The 23,721-nt window shown below is 46.0% G+C and overlaps 1 pseudogene; it reads left to right on the forward strand.

The window, feature by feature from the left end:
* Nucleotides 1-1,052: 1,052 nt before the first annotated feature.
* Nucleotides 1,053-21,825, forward strand: LOC144175322 (acid phosphatase type 7-like; annotated as a pseudogene).
* Nucleotides 21,826-23,721: the final 1,896 nt, after the last annotated feature.

Consider the following 23,721-nt stretch of genomic DNA (forward strand, 5'->3'; position numbering starts at 1 on the left):
CGTAATTAAAGCCTCCAACTTGGTCCGACCAACTTCGCGGGAGAGTAGCGACCGCTGCCGGCACGGCCGGCGAAGCACCGACGAACCCCGCTTATTAATCTCGCATGAGTGGATTTGCCTCGAGCGCATCTTTCATACGGGGGGAGCCAATCATACGGGCTGGCGGCCGCCTTCGCCGGAAGGGCCGCTTCAGACACGTGTCAACTCCGAGATTACTACCGCTAGACGCACGCAGCTTCGCGTGGAGTTTGATTCCCCGACCACTGGCGTGGTGGGATATAGCGGCGGCCGTAAATCCGGTGATAATTCCGCCCTAGGACATAAGCGTCTGCGTAAGCCAACTCCCCTGGCCTGGTCTTTACTTACAACTGATACGCTGCGGCGCTTCCGTCGCGAAGGCACCTAAAAGGTGCCTTCGGCGTTCCTCAAAATTTGAATAATATCGCTTTTCTTTTGCTACGCATCCACGCAAGTCCCGATTTGACACTTGCCTTTTTGAAGGAAATGATTACCTCCAATCTCATTCATTGTTTTTCCTGCGGGCGTTCTCTGTACCGAGCACGTGTATTTTTGCGAGGAGCCATTGGGTACTCTGCGGGGAAAGTCTTACGGGGTGTCGGAAAAGGACCAGGGCCGCCAATCCCGCGAGACCGCATGAGAAATCAACCCCACCAGAATTTTTCCGGCACCCCGTGGGATTTTTCCCCAGGAGAGTTATTGAACCGCCACATTTTATGCTCAATGTAAAAACGATTCGTGCAACCGAAGAGAACACGTTCACTTGCTCCAAACGTGAAAAAATATATCGTAGGGCAAGGCGGCGCCATTAAAATATCTCCCGAGCCCAAGGAATTGGTTGAAAATGCTGCGTATCAGCCGTAAACGTTTTTAGCAAAAGGTTAATGGTAATCAGTACTTGGCTACTGCGCTCGCGATCACACGGTCCCAAGGTCACGTGCGGCAAACCTGTTCGGTCTGTTTGTTTTTAGTCGATACGAGGTTCGCCAAGCTCAACACACACAATACCGGTGAAGGAAAGATGCAAAGATAACATGAATCTCACCCAGGACTCCCAAGAGGCTAACGCCATTGAAAATGCACAGCTGCGTACACAGTGAACGCACAGTCATATACATATAGGAGCGCCGTAGAAAACCTGCCCTTCTCTCACGAAAACAAAGCATTTTTAGGAGCGCTAGCTGTTTCTAAACAGCTAGTGCTTCTATACTAGCACTACTTGTTAGTGCTAGCGTTAGTGTTAGCAGTACTTGCTAGTGCTAATATGCAAATTGCTGCACTACACACGATCTCAGAGAGAGAAAGGCTCAAGGACCAGCGCAGCACTTGATTAAAAACAAATTTCGCATAGAAATCAATCTTAGCTAGTTCGTGTATCGGGACAAAAAAGTGTGAACTGCGTAAATTACATACGCACACAGATAAAGCATACAACGGCCGGAATAGGGCCCGATGTAGAACTAACATGATCTAGAAGGGCTTGTTCGGTGATGTACACAAAAATGTTTGAACTGCGCAATGTACCGACTACCACCAAGATCTTTCACAGAGCAAAGAAAAAAAGGACCGGTAGTTGTGCGCACAGATAATGCCTTGAACCTGCAGAAGCCGGGTTAATTATGTTTAACGGTGCGAAAAACGGACGGAAGAAGAAAACGAACACTTTAAAAGAACGTCCACGTCTATTCGAAGGGTTTTTATTTGTGTATTATTTTGTGAGGTCGTCCTCGTTAATAACATACAAGAGAGAAGGAAGAAAAAGCTTTGAAGCATGAATAAAAGTAACTATAATTGTTTGTTTCTTCGGCACGGAAATTTAGTGTGTACATTATTACCTTTTTTGAAGCTAACGAAGACCAGAGGGTGGTCACCTGGGTAACCTTTGGCGGTTCGAGGACGCCGACCGTTGAGTATGGTGTCAACGGCTTCGCGCACAAAGCCGAAGGCTCAACCACCAAATTTAAGGATGGAGGCAAGAAGAAGAGGGTTCTGTACATCCACAGAGTGCTTCTGAAGAACCTTACGTGCGGTACCCAGTACTCTAAGTTGTTTCTATTGTCTTGCTTCTAATTTCTCGTGCACGCGACAGGATGCCAATATTACAAGCCCTCCTGAGGCATCAGTATTAGTAAATGAAGGTAAAATAAGCAACGGGGTTCCCCTGATGTAAGTTTCAATATGGAGTAACGTTAAGAAGCGACATCACCTATTTGCCTGGCTTCAGTCACACCACCAATTTCGTCGTAGGCTGACCTGTAAACCGAACCAGAATGACGTTGTTACGCGGAGGGTATCACGTGGGTCTCGCTGGTGACGGAGCTTTATTACAGAGGATACGGATCATGTAAATAATCACTCATCAGCTGCTAAGTGGTTCTTCGGTGTAAGCTCTCTTGTTTGCCAAAGCACACTGCACAATGCCATCAATGGCATCGGCTTTAGAGCAGCTGCAACCTAGAATTATCGTAACTTTTCTATTACCAGTGACATATACGTTTAACGTCTGAATGTGAATTGCAAAGTACTGCTGGGACAATGCTCCTGCGTTTTGTTGAAGTAGCGATTGCGGGAAATATTGTGCTAATCTACCACTGTGGCAGCGCTGACGGCTGGAGCGCAATCTACAAATTCAAGGTGGCTCCCCAAAACTCCAGCAGTGCTACCCTTGCTGTTTACGGCGACCTTGCGCCAATGGTCGCTCTCTGTCCGCGCTGCAACGGGAAGCTCAGATCGGCAACATTGACGCCGTTCTAGATGCTGGTAAGTGGCCACAGGAAAGTGCCCTTTGAGGAAAGGATATCTTGGCAAACCCTGACCGGTTTTTGTGACGAATTTTCGATGCCGCCCCTTTTCTTTGAAGCAGTCTTCAGGGCAATTGCAACATGATTTTTGCTAAAACAAACACAATGCAAACTCGACGTACATATATGCAAGACTTTTTAGTTATTTTTCTCTACAAACAAACGTGAAAAGTAGTTATAAATGAGCTGTCTCTAGTGCAAAGACCACAAGGAGTTATAGATCACCTTTTCCAGTTGAACGGCCGTATTTTGTCAATAACAGTTGATATCTTTGCGTATACGGTGTGCACGTTAATTGCTTTGTTTTTTAGTCTTTCAAATGCCAATCTAGACATTTAGGTCACCAAGATGAACCTCGCGCAAACTGAATAAGTAGCGCACGTTTAAGCTATCTCTTAAGGGTCATTTGCCTGAAACACTTTTACAATGCTGTCACGCGATCCTTTTGTCTCTTTTAGGTGACTGCTTACGACATGCACTCGGTAAGTTGCTCCTTTCAGTGTAAGGTGCCTCTTTCATTAAGTTGCTCTGCAGAGTGTGTAAAGAGCCGCCAAAAGCTGCACAGATTAACCTAAAATACTGCCAACAAGTTTAGGAATAGAGGGCGGCGCAGAAAGCCTAGCGTTTATCAATTCCACTTGCAGCATTCACGTCGGCAGTGTTGGATCTTTGGCTAGCACAGAAAATCCCTCATCGCTCTCGGAAGATAGAGAAGCGGACGCGCCGCAGATAAAGAGTTCACGACGATGGTCCTGAAATGTGAATGGAACCCGTTGGCATCATCTGTCTTCCGGAATATACGTCTCTTTGTAAAGACAAATGGTTTTTGCTGGCAGCCGCCCATGCAAATGAATGCGCAGTGTCCTCATTAATTTCTTTCATCCACCGCATTCTGTATACCACGACTAAATTAATATGTCTAGCGCGCAGAGGATGAAGATCAAAGCACAGGCGTAGGCTATACACAGTGTCATTGCAGGATCGGCATCCATTAATAGGCACTTCAACCTCTATTCGTAAAGAAACGATGGTATGTTAGCATGTCGAGCAAAAGGAACCCGCTTCGCCCGTATCGGCAAAATACAGTGGCACACTGCGTTCTGTAATTTTTCTTCGGGGAAATTTTCCTTAGAATTCTTTGCAAGGAAAACGAAGTGAAGCCAGTTATTGATGCCTCTTGAGAACGCTCGAACTGACCAATATAAAAAGCACTGGCAGTTTATTACAACCTTTACATTTGCATTATTTCAAGCAAACGCTGACATTGCAGTGTTTTTCTGTCAAATAAGGGAGGACTACGGCGTGTAGAACCGGTGCAGCAGCCTCGTCGTAACTTGCACGTGCACCACGTCAGTGCTTCTCCCGCTGTGATTTTATGCATCGAAGAAAACCACGTTTCATTGTTTAGTTAGGGCTAACTGTTGTCTTTATCGTGACAGTAACTTTCTTATCTAATTAGATAAACATACAAGTAAATATTTGTTGTGTTATGCAGAGCCTAACTACTGCGAACAGGCTTTAACAGTGATCTTGGAAGATGTGAGTCATTCCCAAGGAAGGTGAATTTGGTCCTTCTTGGAGGGCTGAGTCTTTGGCTCTACGCCACAGCCAATTTAGGGCAGACTTCCCGCCCAGGCTGTTTGAGGGTGCTACGTAATTACATCGCGATTAACATGGTGTCATCATTCAGGAAAAAAAAACACAATAACGACTTCAAGGTGCGGCAATCTTGTCCAGTTGAGAAGCCAAACTTACAAAAGCTGTTCTCCACAAGCTGGAATTATACATGCTGTTCTGAGAATAAAAAAAGAACAAATTATTGTACTAGCGAAGTCAACAGCCGAACATATTTTTCTACTCTTTCTAAATTTGTCTTGATCACATTGTTGTCTAAGCAGTCTATCAAAAATTTCATTCAACAGCGAGCTTCGACCGTTCTTCTTGTCGGCGGCTTATAACAGAGTCAAGTGGCAAAACAGGCCAGTGTGCACGATCGTGCAAAACGCCCTCTCCAGTCCACTGGTTGTCCTTTAGCGGCATATTCCCTGCGATAACATCCACGCGGGGTATATACAACGCTACAGCGACCACATCCGCATCGGCATGCGCGATCTTCAATATTTGTTACATATCGTTTGCCCGCGCGCTGCTACAGAATGTAGAAGCTAATAAGGCTAACTTGTCAGGGTAATCTATCTAGCGCAACTGAGGGGGCTGTTGTTGCTCGTTGCGCAGTGGCAACATAAGCAATCATGGAACTATAAACTGCAAACGCAGGATGTGGATCGCGCTAAACAACAGCATTAGCTGACGACTGTTGCGCAAGAGAGGGCTTTTGCGCGTCCGTTCATTCGTGTTTACGTCGCCGCTTGACGCCTTGTGAAGGCGCTGACATATCGATCGGCGAACACTCCCATGATACTACCGGGATTTAAAGAGAAGCTTTCTGTCTCACTGAAGGCGTCCATGTGAACCACACAATGCACTGAAGCAAAGCCAGCTTTTTCGCATGACTACCTGATCACAATTGAACAGAAGAAAAAAAAAAACCCTTCCCGTTGTCGGAAACAAATCTGCTTTCCTCGCGTTATGAAGCCGACGCCTATCTGCTTCCGCCATTCCAACATGGTCATGGAAGTTTCGATTTGGAGAGGGGCGCACAGACATGCAAAATTAGACATAAATATTATGCACCCCTGAGCATAACGACGGTGACGGTTGAACGCAAAGCCTTCTTCGTGCAAAATACAATGGCGAAGGGTCAAAGTCAAGGCCGCTGCGAACAAAAGTCACAACTGCGGGCGAGTCACAGTCGAAGCTCAACAAGTCAAAGTCTAAACTCAGACGACAACCAAGGAATCTCTCACGAGGAATCTTCGCGTTCAACCAATGTAGTCGTTAGATGGAGGGGTGGAGGATTTTTTGGGGAGCTCTCTGGGTGCGCATTGTACATTTCTCTATACGTCGAATCTCACGGCATTTTTTAAAGAGGCTGTACTCAACTCACAATGATCGCGAAACACGCTTTTTTATAAACATGCGTTAAGAGTGTACTCGCTCTATAAATCTTCGTCCATCTTTCATTATGAAATAGAAATGCATTTATTATTTATTTTTACGGCATTTGCTTCTTTTTTTTCAGTGCTTGCGGATTTGGCAGTCCCACAACCTTTCAATTGCGCGGAACGTTTTTTAACTTGTATATTGGATAAAGTGGATTTCCTGAGTAACGAACAATTAGGTTCGATGCTGTGTTAATGAGAAACCTAAGGGTAGTGAGGTACAGTTTGTGATCCGTGAATGTCTTTTCAACAGAACAATGAGAAAGTAGAAGACGTGTTCATGCGTCTGATTGAACCCATGGCTGCCTAAGTTCCGTACATGACAGCTGTGCGAAATCACGAGGAAGAATAGTAAGTATACAAGAAGGTGCCGTAAGGCTAGCCAAAGTTTTCGGGCTACAATAGCGCCGCAAAACTACCATGACGCTCACAAGAGCTGATCTTACTAAATAATGCCATCCCAACTACTTTTGTTTAGCATAAATGTCAGGACCAATTACTCGCTCGTACACCATCGCTGTAACCCGTAACCGATAATGAAGGAACTTTCCGGGGTCCGCTGACAACAAAAAAATGCTACCAGCAAGAAACAAAGCAGTGAGACTCCGTTCGTAATAGGGAGCAGCCACAAACAGCAGTAAAAACATTCTGCAGAAATTCAGAGAATTATCTACTAATGCGTACCATTCTTTTGCCGCCTGTCTTGAGCTTGAGTGTGAGTTTTTTCCAGCCAAATTTTTGGTTGTTTGTAAATCCTGCTCGACCAGTTATCTCCAATTACGCTATGATAACGACTGCAGGTGGAACTTTTGTGAAATCTGCATTATTGTGGAAATGCCATGCGGTGAACGTTTTGACATTTTCCGTAAGTTTTTTTATATTTTTGTTATTTTCTAGTTTTTCAAAATTCGTTATCTTCATCTACGTTATTCTAATGATTACATTTGGAGATTTCGTGAAATCAGCATTATTTTGGCAATGCAGGGTGTTACACGGTTCGCCATTTTACGTAATTCTTTTATATTTTGTTTAATTCTAGTTTTTCAAAATTTCGGTTGACCAATTATCTCCGTTTACGCTATTACAACGATTACAGGTGGAACTTTCGCGAAATCTGCATTGTTGTGGAAATGCCATGTGGTAGACGTTTTGACATTTTCCGTAATTTTTTTATATATTTTATATTTTTAGTTTTTCAAAATTTCGTTCGACAAGCTTTCTTCATTTACGTTATTCTAGCTATTACAATTGGAACTTTCACAAATCTGCATTTTTGGGAAAATGCAGGGCGTTAGACGCTCCTGGCTGGGGGGGTGGGGGGGGGGTACTCGGCAAAGAATGCTACGCATTAAAATAATTTCATAGAGTTGACAGCGATGAGCCATTTAATGATAATGAAACCGTGTTAATTTGACATCACCATCTAATCTGAACTGCAAAATGTCAGGGCTCTACATAGAAAATCCGGCATATCGAATGTAGACCTATAAAATGATGTTCAGAGAGAGTATATTTAGCCCACAACGTCAAACAGCATCACTGAGAGGCCTTTTTTACTTTTTAAGACCTAGCTGCACAGAAAGAAGTCAGCAATTCATTAGCAACTACTAACAACTTAGCAGTCACCAGACTAACGAAAAACCCTGATGCCTAATGGCTAACGACTCAACTGGCTAATGTAAATTAGATCGAAGCAAGCTATTACATTATATTTAGGTGTGTGTGTGTTCCTTTTTTACAACCAAAATTGTGTGTTCGTCCCCCAGCAACTTCTCAAACTACAATAGTCGCTTCACTATGATAGAAAAATCTGGAAATGTGAACAGCTTCTTTTACAGGTGAGAGGCCCTTCGCAAATAAGCTTGATAAAGTGCTACGTAAAATGGCCTTTTATTTATTGAGAAAAAAGGCAGTTCACCCTTGTATCACTTTATTCTTGTGTAATGTGTGCGGTAAAAGTGCTGTAATCATCCTTCGCGGCTTCGAGGGTGCACCGAAAAAACTTGCGTTGAACACCTATTTTGTTTTTTTTAATGATAAAAACTAATAGTATTCCGAACCAAAGCAATCTGTGTTATGTTTATATCGTCATGCCACTATTCTGGATTCTATCCATCTACACATTCTGCGGCTCTCCGAGTTGTTGCGTTGAACACCTCTTTTGTTTTTTTAATGATAAAAACTAACAGTATTCCGAACCAAACCAATCTGTCTTATGTTTATATCGTCATGCCACTATTCCAGCTTCTTTCTATCCATCTACATATTCTACGGCTCTCGGAGTTGTAACATCAGCTTAGCAAATACATAGCTGCCTGTTGATTTCCAAGTACGTGCTTTTTATTCTGCAGAATAGGATATAAAAGAGACGGATTTAAAAGAAGATGCTTAAAGTACAATGTTTTGTTCTCCCTAAAAATATACAGAAGAGCCTTCTCTTTGTTCAACTTACTGACAAAAAGGTATTTTCAATGGTGTTTTATATTCAAGGTGTTGAATTCAGCTTTCCACAAGAGTGAGACTTCTTCAGTTACTAAAACGGCATAAAAAAGAGAAGAAAGTGCATCGAGGCTAAGCGCCTGTTATTTCATTTGGAGCATGCAAAACGCGTCAAAAAAGATCCTTGACTGGAGTGCCCTAAGTGCACTCATTTCAAACAATGCGTCACCTGAATAACGTTGATACAGGCTTGAACGTCCAACATTCAAGCATTTTGTTCCTTACTCGCAGAACCTAAGGCATCGCTGTATCAAGAATACCATAAAAAGGCAAAACTGCACCAAGCCGGCAACCAACACAACTATAAATTTCTCCCAAAATGCTGATTTGATATCTTGAACACCTCTCGAGGGTGCACAAAAGGCATAAAAATAAGTAAATAAATAGAATAAATATTACCCAATACAAAACTAAAATCATGTCACGGGAAGATTATTGCTCCACCCGTCGTCTGTCATCAGGCTGGTAGAACAAGAGCATGTGGAACGATATTCCCCGTCCACCTTGAAATTTCCGGCCCTGCCAACTTAAGCTGTATGCCAATGCGGCGAAAACAAAATAGCAAAAGAGCTTTGAGTAGGCCGTGGAATTTTCAAAAGACTTTGACGCCACTATTAATCGAGTGGTAAGATGAGATATCGAGCATTTGAAATTGTGACCATAACAGAGTGTCTAAAAAGGGCATATCATTTATTAAGTTTATTCTAGAAAAGGTCACGTATGAGCTGAAGAAGGAAACCAATAGGAGCTTAGAAGGACAAGCTGTAATATGGTGCAACAAAAGCAAGCATTCACCGAACTACCGTAAAGTTCCGAAAGAACGCCCTCCCAAAGTAGAGAGATATCAAGTGGAAAATACGGGATGGGCAAACTTTCGGGTCAGGTGCGAAAAAATTACAAAAACGTGGCCGCACCGCCAACCAAAACTGCGGAGATATCAAGAACAGATACCATATCAGTGAACCTTCGGAGCGAGTGCGGGAAGCCCAAATAATTGACCGCATCAACACATGAACATTGATTCTCGCTAATTTTGTTCGCTCATCAGCGCTGAAGCCATCGACTTTAGGGGGAGGGCTATCTTTGCGGTCCTTTAGTAAATTGAGTATTTCGCTCTTAAAGGGGGTGGGCGGTGTTTAAGGAGAGGGCGTTATCTCGGAACTTTTCGGTATATAATAACAAATGAAAACACAAAGGGCGGTTCAATAACATCACAAGCAATTCTCTAACGGAAAGCAAAACGAGCAAAGAATGCGTATGCTTCAATTTTTCTCATTGGCGTAGATGCTGGTTCCGTAATCTCACCAGTTTGCCAGGGCCGCTCAATCCCCGCTTCCAGTTTCTGCGGCCTCACCGGACCCGGCGCTAGCCGCCCCACACGACCAGAGAGTGGTGTCCTTTTGCTCCACGGACATCACGCCCCGTGAACTGCAAGCCGCCCTGAATCGCTGCCCCAAGAGGCGGAGCGCTCCTGGTATGGACGGGGTGACGTACCAGATGCTGCGGAACCTGGACGTGACTCAGCTGGAACCGCTTATCCGACTGTTCAATCGGGTCTGGCAGACTGGTGTGCTCCCGCCACACTGGCTCGGGGGGCTCATCTCGCCAATTCTCAAGGTCGGCAAGCCCCCGACAGAGCCAGAGTCCTGCCGGCCCGTGTCTCTGACGTCGGCTGCTGGGAAGGTCACGGAGAGTGCAGCCCTGGCCCGTCTTGAGTGGATCGCGGACCACAGCAGCGTCTTCCGGGAGCAGCAAAGTGGCTTCAGGTGGCACCGCTGCGTGGCTGACTCCCTGGGGGACGTCATCTCCATGCTGGAACAGGCCCGCCACGACAAGGAGGTGGCCTTCCGGCTCCTGCTGGACATGCTGAGCATTCGATATTGTCGTCCACGGGGCCATCCTGGAGGCCCTGGACAGCATGGGCGTTCCTGCGTGACCGGACCCTGCGGGTGAAGGTCGGCCTGAAGACCAGCAGTCCTCGAGACGTCCACTTCAGGGTGCCCCAGCGAAGCGTGCTGAGCCCGTTCCTTTTCAACTTGGCACTGGCTCCTCTCCCCGACTGCATCTCTCCAGGCTTGCGACACGAAGTGGAGGTGGCGTTGTACACTGACGACGTGTCACTCTGGAACCATGGCCCTACCAAAGACTGCCACACAGTCAAGGTATGCCTCCAGGAGACTCTGGGAGCAGTTGCAGTCTCCCTGGAGAGTCGTGGCCTGCAGCTCTCGGAGGCCGAAACGGAGGCCCATTTGCTACACCCAGTAGGATGCAGGGCTCGACGGGCAACACCGTCCATCACACTCAACGGACGTCCTCTTCCCTGGCGGCGGACCGTGAAGTACCTGGGGCTGCTCATTGACTGCCGCCTCACATGGCTGCCAGCTGCCAAGGCCCTCCGGGCACGCAGCGCACGGGTGCTCCAAGGGGTGCGGCAGCTTCTGGCTCGAGGCAATGGCTGCTCACACCAAGTGGCGCAGCGCGTGTTCCACGGCATGGCCTCCGCAGCTGTGTTGTGCGCGCTTCCACTGGCCTACCTGGAAACTCGACACTGGCAGGAGCTGGATATTGACCAGCACCGCGCCATCCACCTCTGCCGGGGCCTCCCCAACACGTCCCCGGTGGAGGTCACTTGACCAGAGGCGGGCACCTGGCCCATCGAGATGCGGGCCTTGCAGGCGGGGCTGTGGCACACCCAGCGCCTGCTGACCGCACGCGACAGGGCTGCGCTCCTGCAGAGGCTCCGTAGCCGGCCCAGCTCGCACATGGGAGCGCTGCTCACTATCTTCGAGGAGGGCATCGAGGTTCCGAACTGACCTCGCCTGGAGCCGCCACCACCAGACACCGGGGACGCCCTGCAGATCACCACGACACTCCGCGGGATCCGCAACAAGCGGACCACACCACCCCAGGCTATCTACCACGAGGCGGCCACCCTGTTGCAGGATGAGCTGAGCAGATACCTGCATCTCTTCACGGACGGCTCCATCCAGCACAGCAAGTGCGAGGGGGCGGCTGCGTGCGTGGTGCCTGAGCTGGGAGCCAGCTGGAGCTGCCGCCTGCCCTTCCCCACTTCCCCCTTCGCCACACGGGCGGAGCTGGCAGCACTGCACCTGGCCGCCGACCTCCTCCTCAAGAGGGGGCCCCATAACCACCCCGCGGCAATCATCCTCAGCCTGCTGTGGCTGCACGCGGCCGATCAGCCCACGAACAGCAGCGGCTACCCGAAGCGCTTCCTTGCAACCAAGCTGCGCACTGTGGCCTCCCGAGGCTGCGACCTGCGGCTCCGCTGGCTGCCGGGCCACAGTGGCATCCGGGGCAACTAAGACGCCGACTCCCGAGCCAGGGAGGCCCACGAGGAGGGCACCCCAGCCTCCCAAGACGTCACCGCGTTCGACGACGCCTGCACTGTCTGGCCCGTATGAGGCAGACGATGCACCCCGACCCTCGGGTCGTGAGCGGCCTGGCGCTCCGACCGTTGCCCAGTGGCCTGGCGCCCCGACCCCGTCGCCCTCTGCCTGCTTCTCCGCATGCGGCTCGACTTATGCCATGTAGCGGAGCGTCTGCACCGACATGGGCGCAAGGACTCCCCTACATGTGTGGACTGGCCGGAACCACAGACGATGGAGCACCAACTCTGATTCTGCCCCCACCACGCAGGGCCGAGAGAAGAGCTCCACCAAGCGCTCTAGCGTCGAGGCCTTCCCAGCGCCGGCATGGAGGACCTTCTGTTCCCGAAGGGGCCTGCTGCGACCCAACGGGAAGTCTTCGCCCATCTGTTCCATTAGCTGTAGACGACCGGCGTCACGCAGCGGCTGTAGCCCGGAGTGCAATGATTGACTGATGTGTCCGGACTGACAGCTTTCTAGGACTGACAGCTCTCTTCATACCTTCCTCTCTCTCTCTCTCTCTCTCTCTCTACTTTATCATATCACTCCCCCTCTACTTCCCTTCCCCTGCACTGGAATGTATGCAGGTGAACTCCCTGCCGAACTCAAAATATCCCCAGTGCATTTCCTTTCCTTTTTCTGTCGCAAACCACAACCATCACCACCACCTATTGAACATACAAAGACGGTATTAACATTTCTTGAAGACACTGAACACGACACAACACGGTAAATCCTGCGGCGTCTGATTTGTTAGCCTGGCTGCTTGGGCCAGTTTCAAGTGTGTTTCTGTTTGTATATTCATGTTTGTAAAGATACAGCATGTTGGTCGTAGCAAAGCAGGCGGCTAGTCTGACTAACCTGGACAGCTACGTAAGGAGTTTTCTTTCTCTCTTTTTTTCTCTCTCTCCGGCAAAGGCGCCTCGTTGAACTGGGTTGATTCAATAAGATTTTAGGAAGCATTTGCTGTTGTTTTTTCCTGCACGAACGCCAATATTCAAGCATCTAGCTGATACGTATTTTCGATACACTGGTGTAATGGTTGATTGATTTCTTGACTTAATAGCTTGAGTTACTCACTGATTGATTTTTATTGATGTATATATATGGATATATTGCAAATAAAAACAGATGAATTCTTATAGATTACGTTATTTGTTTAATTATGTAAATGAATATTCAATTTTCGGCGGCATTTCTTCGTGCCGGACGTACAGTCGAGTTGCTTGTGGATCAATAGAGATCATTTCAAGATCGCCAAAGTGCGCTGAAATCATGACACACCGGCCTTTCAATTTTTTCACCTTCATAAAAAAAAACTATCACCACGGCCGGGACGAACACTCGTCCTCGGGCTCAATAGCGCAGCGCCATAGCCACTGATTCCCCACAGCGGATGCAAACGTGTGACTGCTTAAAATTTTGTCTGAATGAATAAGCAACAATAAATTTAAAAAATATAGATCTCTAAGCACACGCGTGCACAGTAATGAACATTCCCGTTGCAAATGTTTTCGTATATGTACGTTCTTTTTTTGTGTGTATCCTTGAGACATGCAGTATAGTTTTCATCTACACGCTGTCTTTATTCTAGCATCGCGACTGAAGCATCCTTCTTTTCGCAGCTTCGACATTGGGCCGGCGCATATTATAAGCTACTCCACAGAGTTCTACTTCTTCCTCAAATAGGGTTGGCGTCAGGTTCCGCAGCAGTACTATTGGCTGGAGAAAGATTTGCAGGTATGCGCTCTTTTATATCACACTCACTCACTCATGCACACACAGTAAAAACGAAGGAAGAAATAGAGAGCGCAAAGAAATGTTTGCTGACTGCGGATAAATTTACCTGACAAAGTCTATACGCAGTATGGCTACACTGATGCGTCTGTTTTAAAAACATTGGGGGTTAGCTTCGGCTGGCATTTGTGTGTGCTCAAAGTTCCTTGTGCCATTGGCCCCTGTTCTTCGTCCTTGGTCGGATCCAGCTAAAGTTGCGCGGGCTGCACGGCTCTTTCGGGTCTCGGCAGTTTTGAGAGGACTTCTATTGCCTGGCTCTGTGTATGTGCCATCACATCTTGGGTGCGTCACGCGACATCTTTTCATCTTTATTTTTTACTGTTTTTTGTCTTCTCTTCTGGCGTTGCAAGCTAGCCGCAATGGTGCGGATAACGTTGTCGTCACTAATAAACAGATTCTCTCTCTCTCTTTCTCATCGTTCAGTAAGAAGTTTGGTAGCGCGTCTTTACGTCAAGACAGACTCAAAGCATGGCTTCGCAGGTTTCAACGCTCTCGCCTCATGACGAAGTCCCCTACAGAGTACATGCCTCCCTTATATTACCCTCTAAGCTGTCGGCGCACACAGTTTTAGCTTTAGCAGAAGGTGAGATGTAGGATAGCGAGATTTAGAGAAGACTGTGTGATAGTAAAATGTTTCTGTTTGCAGTCTTTGGAGTGTATCTGTCGGTAATTTGAGAGTGAGCGGTGTCGTCGAAGATGTTTTTCTGTGTGTGAAGTGTGGGAGTATAGAGTTGTAAGAGGGGCCGACAGGTGCTGGATTGAGGGTTATGGGTTTAAAGCCGCTGGGGGTATCTCGTCTAGAACTTAAAAATTACCGGGTGGCAACTTCGTGGGTGGCAGTGTGAGCTGCCTCGTTCCCTGAGCGGCTCGGGGCCCAGACGATGGTGATTTTAATGTCAGCGGGAAGCTTTCATTGAAGGTGATCAAATTTGAAAAACATTTGATAAAACTAAGAAAGGTGATAAAAAGGTAAGACGTCAGTTTTAAAGAACACGTTTCGAGGTCCTAAAAGGCAACTTTAAGGCCACCGCACAGTTATTCAAGGCCAATATTCAGTCCCCTGCCCGAAAATTACCCATTTGTTGGCGGGAATGTACAGGCGATAAGTTATTAGCTGAGTTTAGCCTTCTCCTACTGAGTTTTGTATCATGCCACGGCCGGTCTCAAGAACACGAGACCACCAGGCGCCAGATGTGTGATGATTGAACACTTAATATAGAAACAAGAAACAGCTATATACCCTCCCTATGGCAGATGCTGTGAGATTTCAAATTGCATTCTGCGGCGAAGCGTTGAAGGCATCACAGTACACAATCTTTCCACCGTCGTTCCAGGAAAAGTTTTATTTTCAAGGCCCACTGCACTGCAGAAACGCAAAAAATCTTTAAATGGTCGTTGTTTTTATAAATAAAATTGTTTCGCCTTGAACGCAATCAATGCATCTCTGTCATTGTCTGTCTGTCTGTCTGTCTGTCTGTCTGTCTGTCTGTCTGTCTGTCTGTCTGTCTGTCTGTCTGTCTGTCTGTCTGTCTGTCTGTCTGTCTGTCTGTCTGTCTGTCATTTGTATACTGTCTGCCATTGTATACCAGACCCAAAAACAGTAGAATATTTGTTTAAGAGTTCAAGCGAGCGAACGTGTGGGCTGTTTTCCCGTAAATGTAGTTTCGATTAGATCTCATTGACAGACACAAAGGCTCTCACTTCTGGCGTTCCTGCGTTTCTAAAGCTTAAAGAAATAGGCTTCCGCGAAGGTAATTACCATAAAGCTCTTCTCTATTTCCTCATTTAGGAAGCACACCTGCCGGGAAACAGAGCCAGAAATGCCGTGGATCATGACAATATCGCACAGGCCGATGTAGTGCAGCAACGCTGACTTCAGAGAATACTATTCAGAAGCAAGCATTGTACGTTTTGCACTCCTCCTCTCAATTTCCACGCACGCCTATTCGATTAAGCTAGCTTCACTCCCTGCCTTATTTCGCTTGTTATTTCTTTCGCAACATAGAAAAATGATTAAAAGGAACAAGAAGCTGGTGCTGGGCCTTCTTAGTGGGATTGTTGCTCCCGACTTGATGAAGACTGGTCGGTGGTCTTTTATGCACATGGAGAATTTAAGATTGCCGTAGTAATTTCTTTGCGTTTGGCTTTGGGCTTTTCCTTTTTATTTTTATAGTATTCGTTTGCTAGATGGCTATGTCCCTCGTCTTGCTCCATCACGGAACCTGCGTGGCGCTGCGTTTTGCAGAAAACATGCTTAATGTTCCGGAAAAGAGAGATTGGAAACGCGTTGCCCGCAACTCACGTCGGCTTCAATTAGGTGCGTCCGCCATTTACGAGTACGGCCATAAAACCCAGGGCACTTGCCTCCTTAGGGTTTTTGTTTGTTTGTTTGTTTGTTTTTCAGACGCTATGCCGTCTTCCAGTGCCGTCTGTTGGCCTGAACGAGAACGTGAATAAACACCATGCCGAATTATGCTTTATTTTTTAACACGGGCGTCGTTACTTGCCTGCTGCCGCAACATAATTCCCCCACGGCCCTTATTGCTTTCCTAGGCGCATTCAGTTATTACTCGCATCACAAATTCGCACCCGTGAGTACTATTTTCCTTCGCTTGTCACATATTGTCCTGGAGTTTAAGAACACGCGTTTGTCTTCGTATGTCGCTTAATGGCGGCTACAAGCAAATTAAGGAGGTAATGGACGCCATTTAGAGAACATGTTTTGTTGGCGCTGGGGATGTTTTACAGTTGTAAGCACTTGACGTGATGCTGAAAATAGCCCTCACGTCATTTCCACCTAAGGGAAAGATATGATTCGGAAGGCTTATGTGCTGTGTTCGGCATCACAACTCCGTCTTTCAAAGGTGGTGCTTTTTAACAATGTTTCCTTTTTATAATTGATGTCGGCCGCTGATCTTTCCTCCGTAACAGAGACGAGCGCTCAAATAGAATTTGACCCATTAAATGAAAAAAAAAAAAAAACACAAAGAACATATTCTGGCCGTGTGTGAGGAAATGTGTCTCCAGGAGTGTCTTTATTCTGACAAGAATACACTTTACTTTCCATTCCACATAGGCCCGCAAGTGTTTCCCACTGACCAATAAATACGGCCTGGAGAAGTTGCTTTTCAAGTATGGTGTGGACCTGCTGTTTACCGGACATCAACACTAGTACGAGCGCTCGTGGCCTGTCTACGACGGCAAGGTTGGTTTCGGGCTGTGGATACTGAACCTTGCCCCAGCTATGTACGAAAAGTTGGGAGGCTGAGATGCACGAAATTAGTTTAACGAACGCATTCGCGGGTAAAACTACACGGAGTTATCCCCTTACGGTTTTATGGTATGAGCTGCTAGATAGGACGTAATTCACCGCTTAACTGCATGAGAAATTGCTTTTGTATGCAAACCCTCCTGTGCTCGGCCGCCACAAACACGGGGATGAGGCAAGTTCAACACACTTATCAATGAATTAGAAATCAAAGTTTAGATTATCTAGAATGCATGGGCAACGATATTCATTATGAATTCAAGAATGTGTGAATTTGTAGAATTTGCGTCGGCATATCACACTATACATTCCGGTACTATTAGCCTGCAAATGAATATCAGTCTCACTGTTAGCAAGAGTTCTTGAATGCGTATGCCCATAAATTCTTGAAAATATGAATGGGAAGAATACTACTCATCGTCAAAAATGTTACACATTGAAAAGCAGAAACTGCGATATAAACGGCCGATTAGTCCAGTCGCAACGTAAAAACGCCAACTCTAGTGAGCAATTTCAATGAAAATAAATTGAATTCACAACACGCCTGTGTTGCAAACTGTCCAGATTAACAAGAACACTTTTTGGGTCATAACAAACCAAATATAAGTTATTTACCGTGAATAAAACACATAATATATTTTCACGAATTGTAAAAGAACTTCGCCTTTTCAAAATACGATATTGTGCCTGGCTTCAGAAAAAAAAGTATACCCATAGGTCGGTATGCTGACAAAGTCCAATCACACAATTTTTTTTTTCTGCGTACGTATCTAAGCTTTCATAGTGGGGCAGTGGTAAGAGTCAAAAGCCCAGGCAATTGTTGACAGGTTAGGCCGCTACCATACACGTTCATGAGCGGTGGGCTTTGTCATATTCATGAAATTCTTTACCCACGCCAACTCCTTCAAAAGATGAATGACCCCTGGCTTGTTTTCCTGCCATAACTTCAGGGTCATTTTTTTTTTGCGTTGGCTTCCAATCATGTTATTACTTCTTAGTAAGCTCAAGTTATCGTAACTGCGGTTTTAGTGATGCTGTTCGGCCCAAGTGACAAATCAAAAAGGAAATAAGTGTTCCCTATATTGCCATTATTATGCTATGGATTAAAAATCAGATGTGCCAGAACGTAGATTGATAGTTTTGATAAAACGAACAACCTGGTTCACCTTAGTTTAAAAGAAAGAAGACCAGATATTGACGACGGAAAAAAGTATTTATGTTACTTTCAGCGGTTAAATCCCCTGAAACCTGTAAAACAACACGTACGCATCCCTACTGAATTCATTTTGGTATTTTGGAGCGTCAGTACGTTCCCCAACATGAGGGACATCTGAAGCCTTTGTTCATGGCTACTACATGCCCTCAAAACACGGGTGTTTTGACTGGTTTTTTGCCTTGTGCTCAATATTTTCCCCTTGAATGACAGCAGTTTAAACGCATACAGGTGTTAGTACACGTCCCCAACGTGCAATGTTAAAGCCATGCATCGAAGGAAGTGACATTAACTATGTTTCGTTTTTTGCAGGTTTACCATGGAAGCGGAAACAATCCATACTATAACCCGGAAGCGCCCATACACGTCGTCACGGGAGCTGCCGTAAGTGTCATTCGTTCAAGGTTTCCTTTTCCTCTTTGTTGAACACGCGTTATGTTCTTTCCCTTTTATCTCGTGTTATTGGAAACATGCGTGAGACTGAATGTAACCGTACTAGACCTTGGTGAAATAGAACAGGTGTAACAATATTGCTTGACATCACAGAATTAGCGTTTCTTAAAACCTAAACAACTGAGTTTTATTGGTCAGCCAAACGAGACGGGTAATCCAAATCACTCGCGTTGCCCATAAATAGTCTAGGGGCCTCTTGAGCAGTTGTGAATGTTTATATCGGCGGAGAAAGTTTACCCAGAGTCCTTCAATGCCTAAAAAGCATTGAAGGACTCTGGTTTAACCTAAGCCAAAGTCCTTGATCTTGGATTGGTGTGAGCAGCGTTCATAATTGCGGCCAGCGGGAGAGGCGATAAGGGTAGACAAGTAAGTTTATGAGAGGAGCTGACAGAGAATCATTTCCTAAAGAGAGAGACTATCATTTTGCAGAATATATCATCCTGATGATGGTGATAATTGCAGAAGACACGTTTCATCTTCAGCCTGAGCGCAGGCAGGGCCCCCGCGAAGAAATTTCTTGATAATAGATTGCTTTCGTATATCTGAAACCGACCAGAACACTTAACAAAATCTTAAGTTGTCGCGGAGAACAATAAGACTGGTGGGGAAATCGACAGGAACCACGCTATATGGAAGCCTCAAAACAGCGCCAAAGATCATGGAGGAGACAACGTTTAAACAGAGTGCAAATTGCGACTCCTTCGTTGTAACAGTTTTCAGATTTACAATATCAATGCCCGGAAATAGTTGCGAAGAGAAAACTAACTGTATAGTGTCAGCTTAAGCCTGGAAAAGAGAAAGTGGTGGAATGGTTGTAAGGGCACTGACAGAGAATACTGCTACCACTTCGGTGCCACACACCCACTATGCCAGTGGCAATAATATGAAAAACCGGACCTGAGACCTCTCCAATGGCTTTCACCTTCCGTGTATTACAGAAAGGTTGCTCGCTCCCCCTGTTTTGTTCATCTATCCGACTGCATGTGCGGGCTTACATCCAACTAGCACACACTAAACTTTCAACTCCAGCTTTACAGGATCGAAAAGCAGATGGAGCTATCGTGGTTGAGTTAACTAAAGCGAAGCTTTCTACGTCTCACGAACGTCGTATGTCACGTCGAAAATGCACTGCTGGAAAGCCAACTTTCTCTGACGACGATGATGCTCGATTGTGAAGTGAAAGAAAAACAAAACGCTTTCTCTGGCTTTAATCGATCCGGGGTCCCTCGCGTTATGAAGCCGAAGCCTATCCAACTGCGCCACTCGGACACTGACGAAACAGCTTGGATTTGGAGAGGGGTGCTTGGACGTGCACAATTAGACAGATCCCTCCGTCTAACGATGACGATGGGTGAACGCGAAGCTTTGTTGGTGTAAAATTGAATGGCGAGGAATCAGTTCAAAGCCGCTGCTATCAAAAGTCCAAAATGCGTGCCAGTCAAAGTCAAAGCTCAAATAGTCAAAGTCCAAACCGCCTGCGAGTCAAAGTTCAAAGTCCGGCGACAACCAAGTATTCTTCCTGAGGAAGCTTCGCGTTCAAGCATCGTCGTTGTCAGACGGAGAGGTGCATAATTTGTTTTTTGCATCCGGAGTTGACCCTTCAGGGGAAACAAAAATGAAGCGGAAGCAGGTGCCACAATTTAAAAACACTCGCTTCTCATCCCACATGCGTTTCCTCGTAACAATGGCGTGTTCTAATTTTGGAGAGATTCGCGAGAAGAAATCTTAAAATGATAAGGGCACCCTTTCCCCTTTTAATTTGTTTTCTGTTGTCGTACCACATTTGGAATTAAGAGCTACGTGCCATTTCGTTCACAGTTTCTAGTAATATATGACTTTTATTGCAAATTCTGGTACAAAAGCGACTGAAAGACATTCACCGAAATATATTCTTAATTAAGGACATTCCGGATGTCAGTTGGTGAAACTCGCGCCGGCGAGAACGCGATAATCGTTGCGATAATTTTCGTTGTGCCTACACGTTTTTCCTAAATAAATCCGTGTTTCTTGTGCGTAAATGAATACTGAAGCGGAATTCGCGAAACTCCTAGTTATGGCGGAGTTTTACTCACGCAATGCTTTATTCCCCTATTCAGCCGATGTCTGGAACCTGAGTGCATTTGCAAGGCTTATAGAACCCACATAACGAACGGCTAAACTGAATACCGGAATTTTAAATGCGGCTTTTAGATCCGGCGCTGGGCACATGCAGTGTGTCGTCACAGTTAACGTCACAAAACCGACGAGGAGAATGGTTAAATGTCACTTTTGGCTGCACTTTTTCAGTGAGAAAGTGGGCATAATAGATACAAAACATTTACAAAAAAGCGGACACCCTCTAGTCTTGAAGCTTATTAAGTAATCAGGCGATACATACTTCAGCGCCAATTTAAATGTCGTCAGTTTGGCGAAATAAGGGTTAATTAATTATCCACGGATTATTTTTTTATTAAGCACAATTTGGAAGGAGCAGCGGCTGTTGGCGTGCTTTTAGATCTATATTTTCGATTGGTGCTTATGAGTGTTCGTACAAATATAACTTCAAAATTTATCAAGGTTAACTGACTATCCTTTTTCGGGAGGGGAGCGGAGCGTTTGGAGAGCGTTGCTTCCAAGTTGTCGTTCACCGTTACGTTGCAAGAGAAAGAAAATCAAATTCTAGTTTTGCGCGCGGAAACACAACGTGGTCTTAAAAGAGCGCCATAGTGTTGAGAACGAATTAATTTAGACAACCTGCGGTTCTTCAATTTTCTCCGACACCTCATTTGCACTGGAGATTTTGTTGTCACTCCCCATCATAAAAACAACGCACGATAAAGTAAAGAACCCGCTATATTGCACTGAGCAGTAAGCCTGCATCTGAAAAGGTTGCAAACAAGGCAAAATATACTCAATATCAAGTTATCCTGTTGCAGACGACTGTGTCTTTACTCCTTCCGCTACAAAGGTTGTAATCTTGTTAGTTACCATGCAGGGCAACGTGGAAGAGCTTTCTGAATTCGTCCAGGACCCAAAACCTTGACTCAAAGACCCAAAATATTAGACTACGGTTTCACAAAACTTCGCTTGGTCAACAGGACTCACATCGAGCTTCAGCAGATATCGACAGGAAACGTAAGGCGTTCAGAGAGTAATGCCTCGAGCATCACTCGCTTTCTGTAGCTCAATCTGTGCTGACTTAGTCCAATCTGCTTCGTTTCAGAAGCCACGTGTCGTCGACTCGGCGTTCATCGTAAAGGACAAGCCAAGGACTTTCTGAACAAGGACGATGTCTGCTCCTCTGTTCAAATTGATCGTCCGAACGACATGGGAATCATCGCTGCTGCACGACTCGCTTTGTCAGAATTTTTTGAGAAGGCTGCTTCATGACCCAAGCCCAGAAAGAGTTTGGAATAAACATGGTAGGAAAGCTGAACGAACCAACAAATAAACAAATAAAAGGTTGAATAAATACTTGAATGTCTTCACCGCCTCTGCTGAGTACGTTCCCCGCTATGTATACATATAGTTGCCATGACTTCTGAAATTGACATACTAGACATACAATGGATCGTACCAACGTTGATCGTGTGTCAGAGCCACTTTTTTACAACTTGACCAGCGGGTTGTAAATGGCTACAATATTAATTTTGCTAGGTCTACATTCAGTTCCCTCGGATGGCATGTGCCGACGGCTTTCTTCATTTGCAAACACCGCGGGCATTCGTGCTGAAACGGCTGTTACGAGCGTTCTTTTGGTTTACATATTGCTGCATCTTGACCCCTTCTGTAACTTAGTTTCCCCACATAAATCCCACGATGGAAAGAATGCAATCTATAGGAGGAATGTTCGCGTGGTAGTTTGGACGGCGGGAAAACACGGTAATTGTTGCCTCTTTCGTCACAACTACCGTTAGTACGCACGCGCATGAATGTGCAACAAATACGCACACGCCCACATACACACAAACATACATGCAAGTATACACACTTTCGTGCGTATTTTGTGCGCAGCTGCTAATTTACCCGTAAATTGGCAGCTGTGGCACCGCTCACGCGGCAAGACGACCTATCTCCGTAGCTTGGGCAGCAACAAAAATAGCTCGTTTTGCCGCCTGAGCGGCCCCACAGCTGCAACTTTACGGGTAAATTCCAAATATGTTACCAAATATGTTACCAAATATCGCGCTTGCAACTACCTCCTACTGCTATGCAAAAATACGCAATTCGTTTTTATTGTAACCACTTTAAAGTAATGCAGCCTGTAAAAGCAATCTCTCCAATTTTCCTAACAGTTTCATGACAAAGGAAAAATAAAAGACGTACCAATTGTTACGGCTGTCAGAAAAAAAGCCCGAACACCGTTTCCCGTCATCGAATCGAAAGTTCAAGTTCTCAAAGGTTACCTAACGTTTCACCGGCGCGCACGGCGAAGTCATGTAGATTGAACGAAACACGCCGGGCTGCCATTGCTTATTTCGCGTTCATTTTTTCATTCGGCATCCACCATTATTCCCATGCGGTTCTCTGGTTTGTCTCGAATAACGACCAATCCCTTCCGTACTGCCGAAGTGGGGCAACTGACGGAGACCTAAAGCCGATAAGCCGCGAAAATATTTAAGACTTGGCGGGTGGGAATGTGGGGCCGCGCCCTGGAATCTCACAGTCGCTTAGGAACTGTGCTTCGGAACTTTTGGAGGTAGAGGATTAACTCTGGCAGGACAAATGCCGTTGTCGCTCGTTGCGAAACGCCTAGCAGAATTCTAGACGCTATTAATAATGAATTAGTTCTGTAGGGAGCGGGCACACTGACATTTCTTGTCCCTGTCTGCCTCAAAACTGATGCTCTTCTTCGTGCATTTGGCGATTCGCGCGTTAGGGCAGGGCGCTGCTAGGTTGCACAAAAACTCACCTTACGGGGAACTTCGAGTCATGTCTTTTCTCCACTTTTCTTTTATTAGGACGCTGCCCTTTTAGCAATACGTGGGTCGTGAGAGAACGCCCATGACGCAGCGTTTTTACTTCTTGGTCTGTTGCGCAACCTTCCCTGGAAGCTTAGCTTTAATCAATAATCAAACGACAGGGGAAATTAATCAAAAGCTGGTGCAGCCTCTGCAGTGGACTTGCCGTGAAGAACCGATGATACGTAACAATAGTATATGAAGGGGTCTGCACCCTCCACCCAACAACACTTTCAGATTTTTTTAAGCCTCGGGGTGGAATGGGGAGTGGGGAGAGGGAGGGA

This window comes from Haemaphysalis longicornis, unplaced genomic scaffold (assembly GCF_048455015.1).
Source record: "Haemaphysalis longicornis isolate Haplotype H1 unplaced genomic scaffold, Haemaphysalis longicornis Haplotype H1 scaffold_3, whole genome shotgun sequence".
In the NCBI taxonomy this organism is placed as follows: domain Eukaryota; kingdom Metazoa; phylum Arthropoda; class Arachnida; order Ixodida; family Ixodidae; genus Haemaphysalis; species Haemaphysalis longicornis.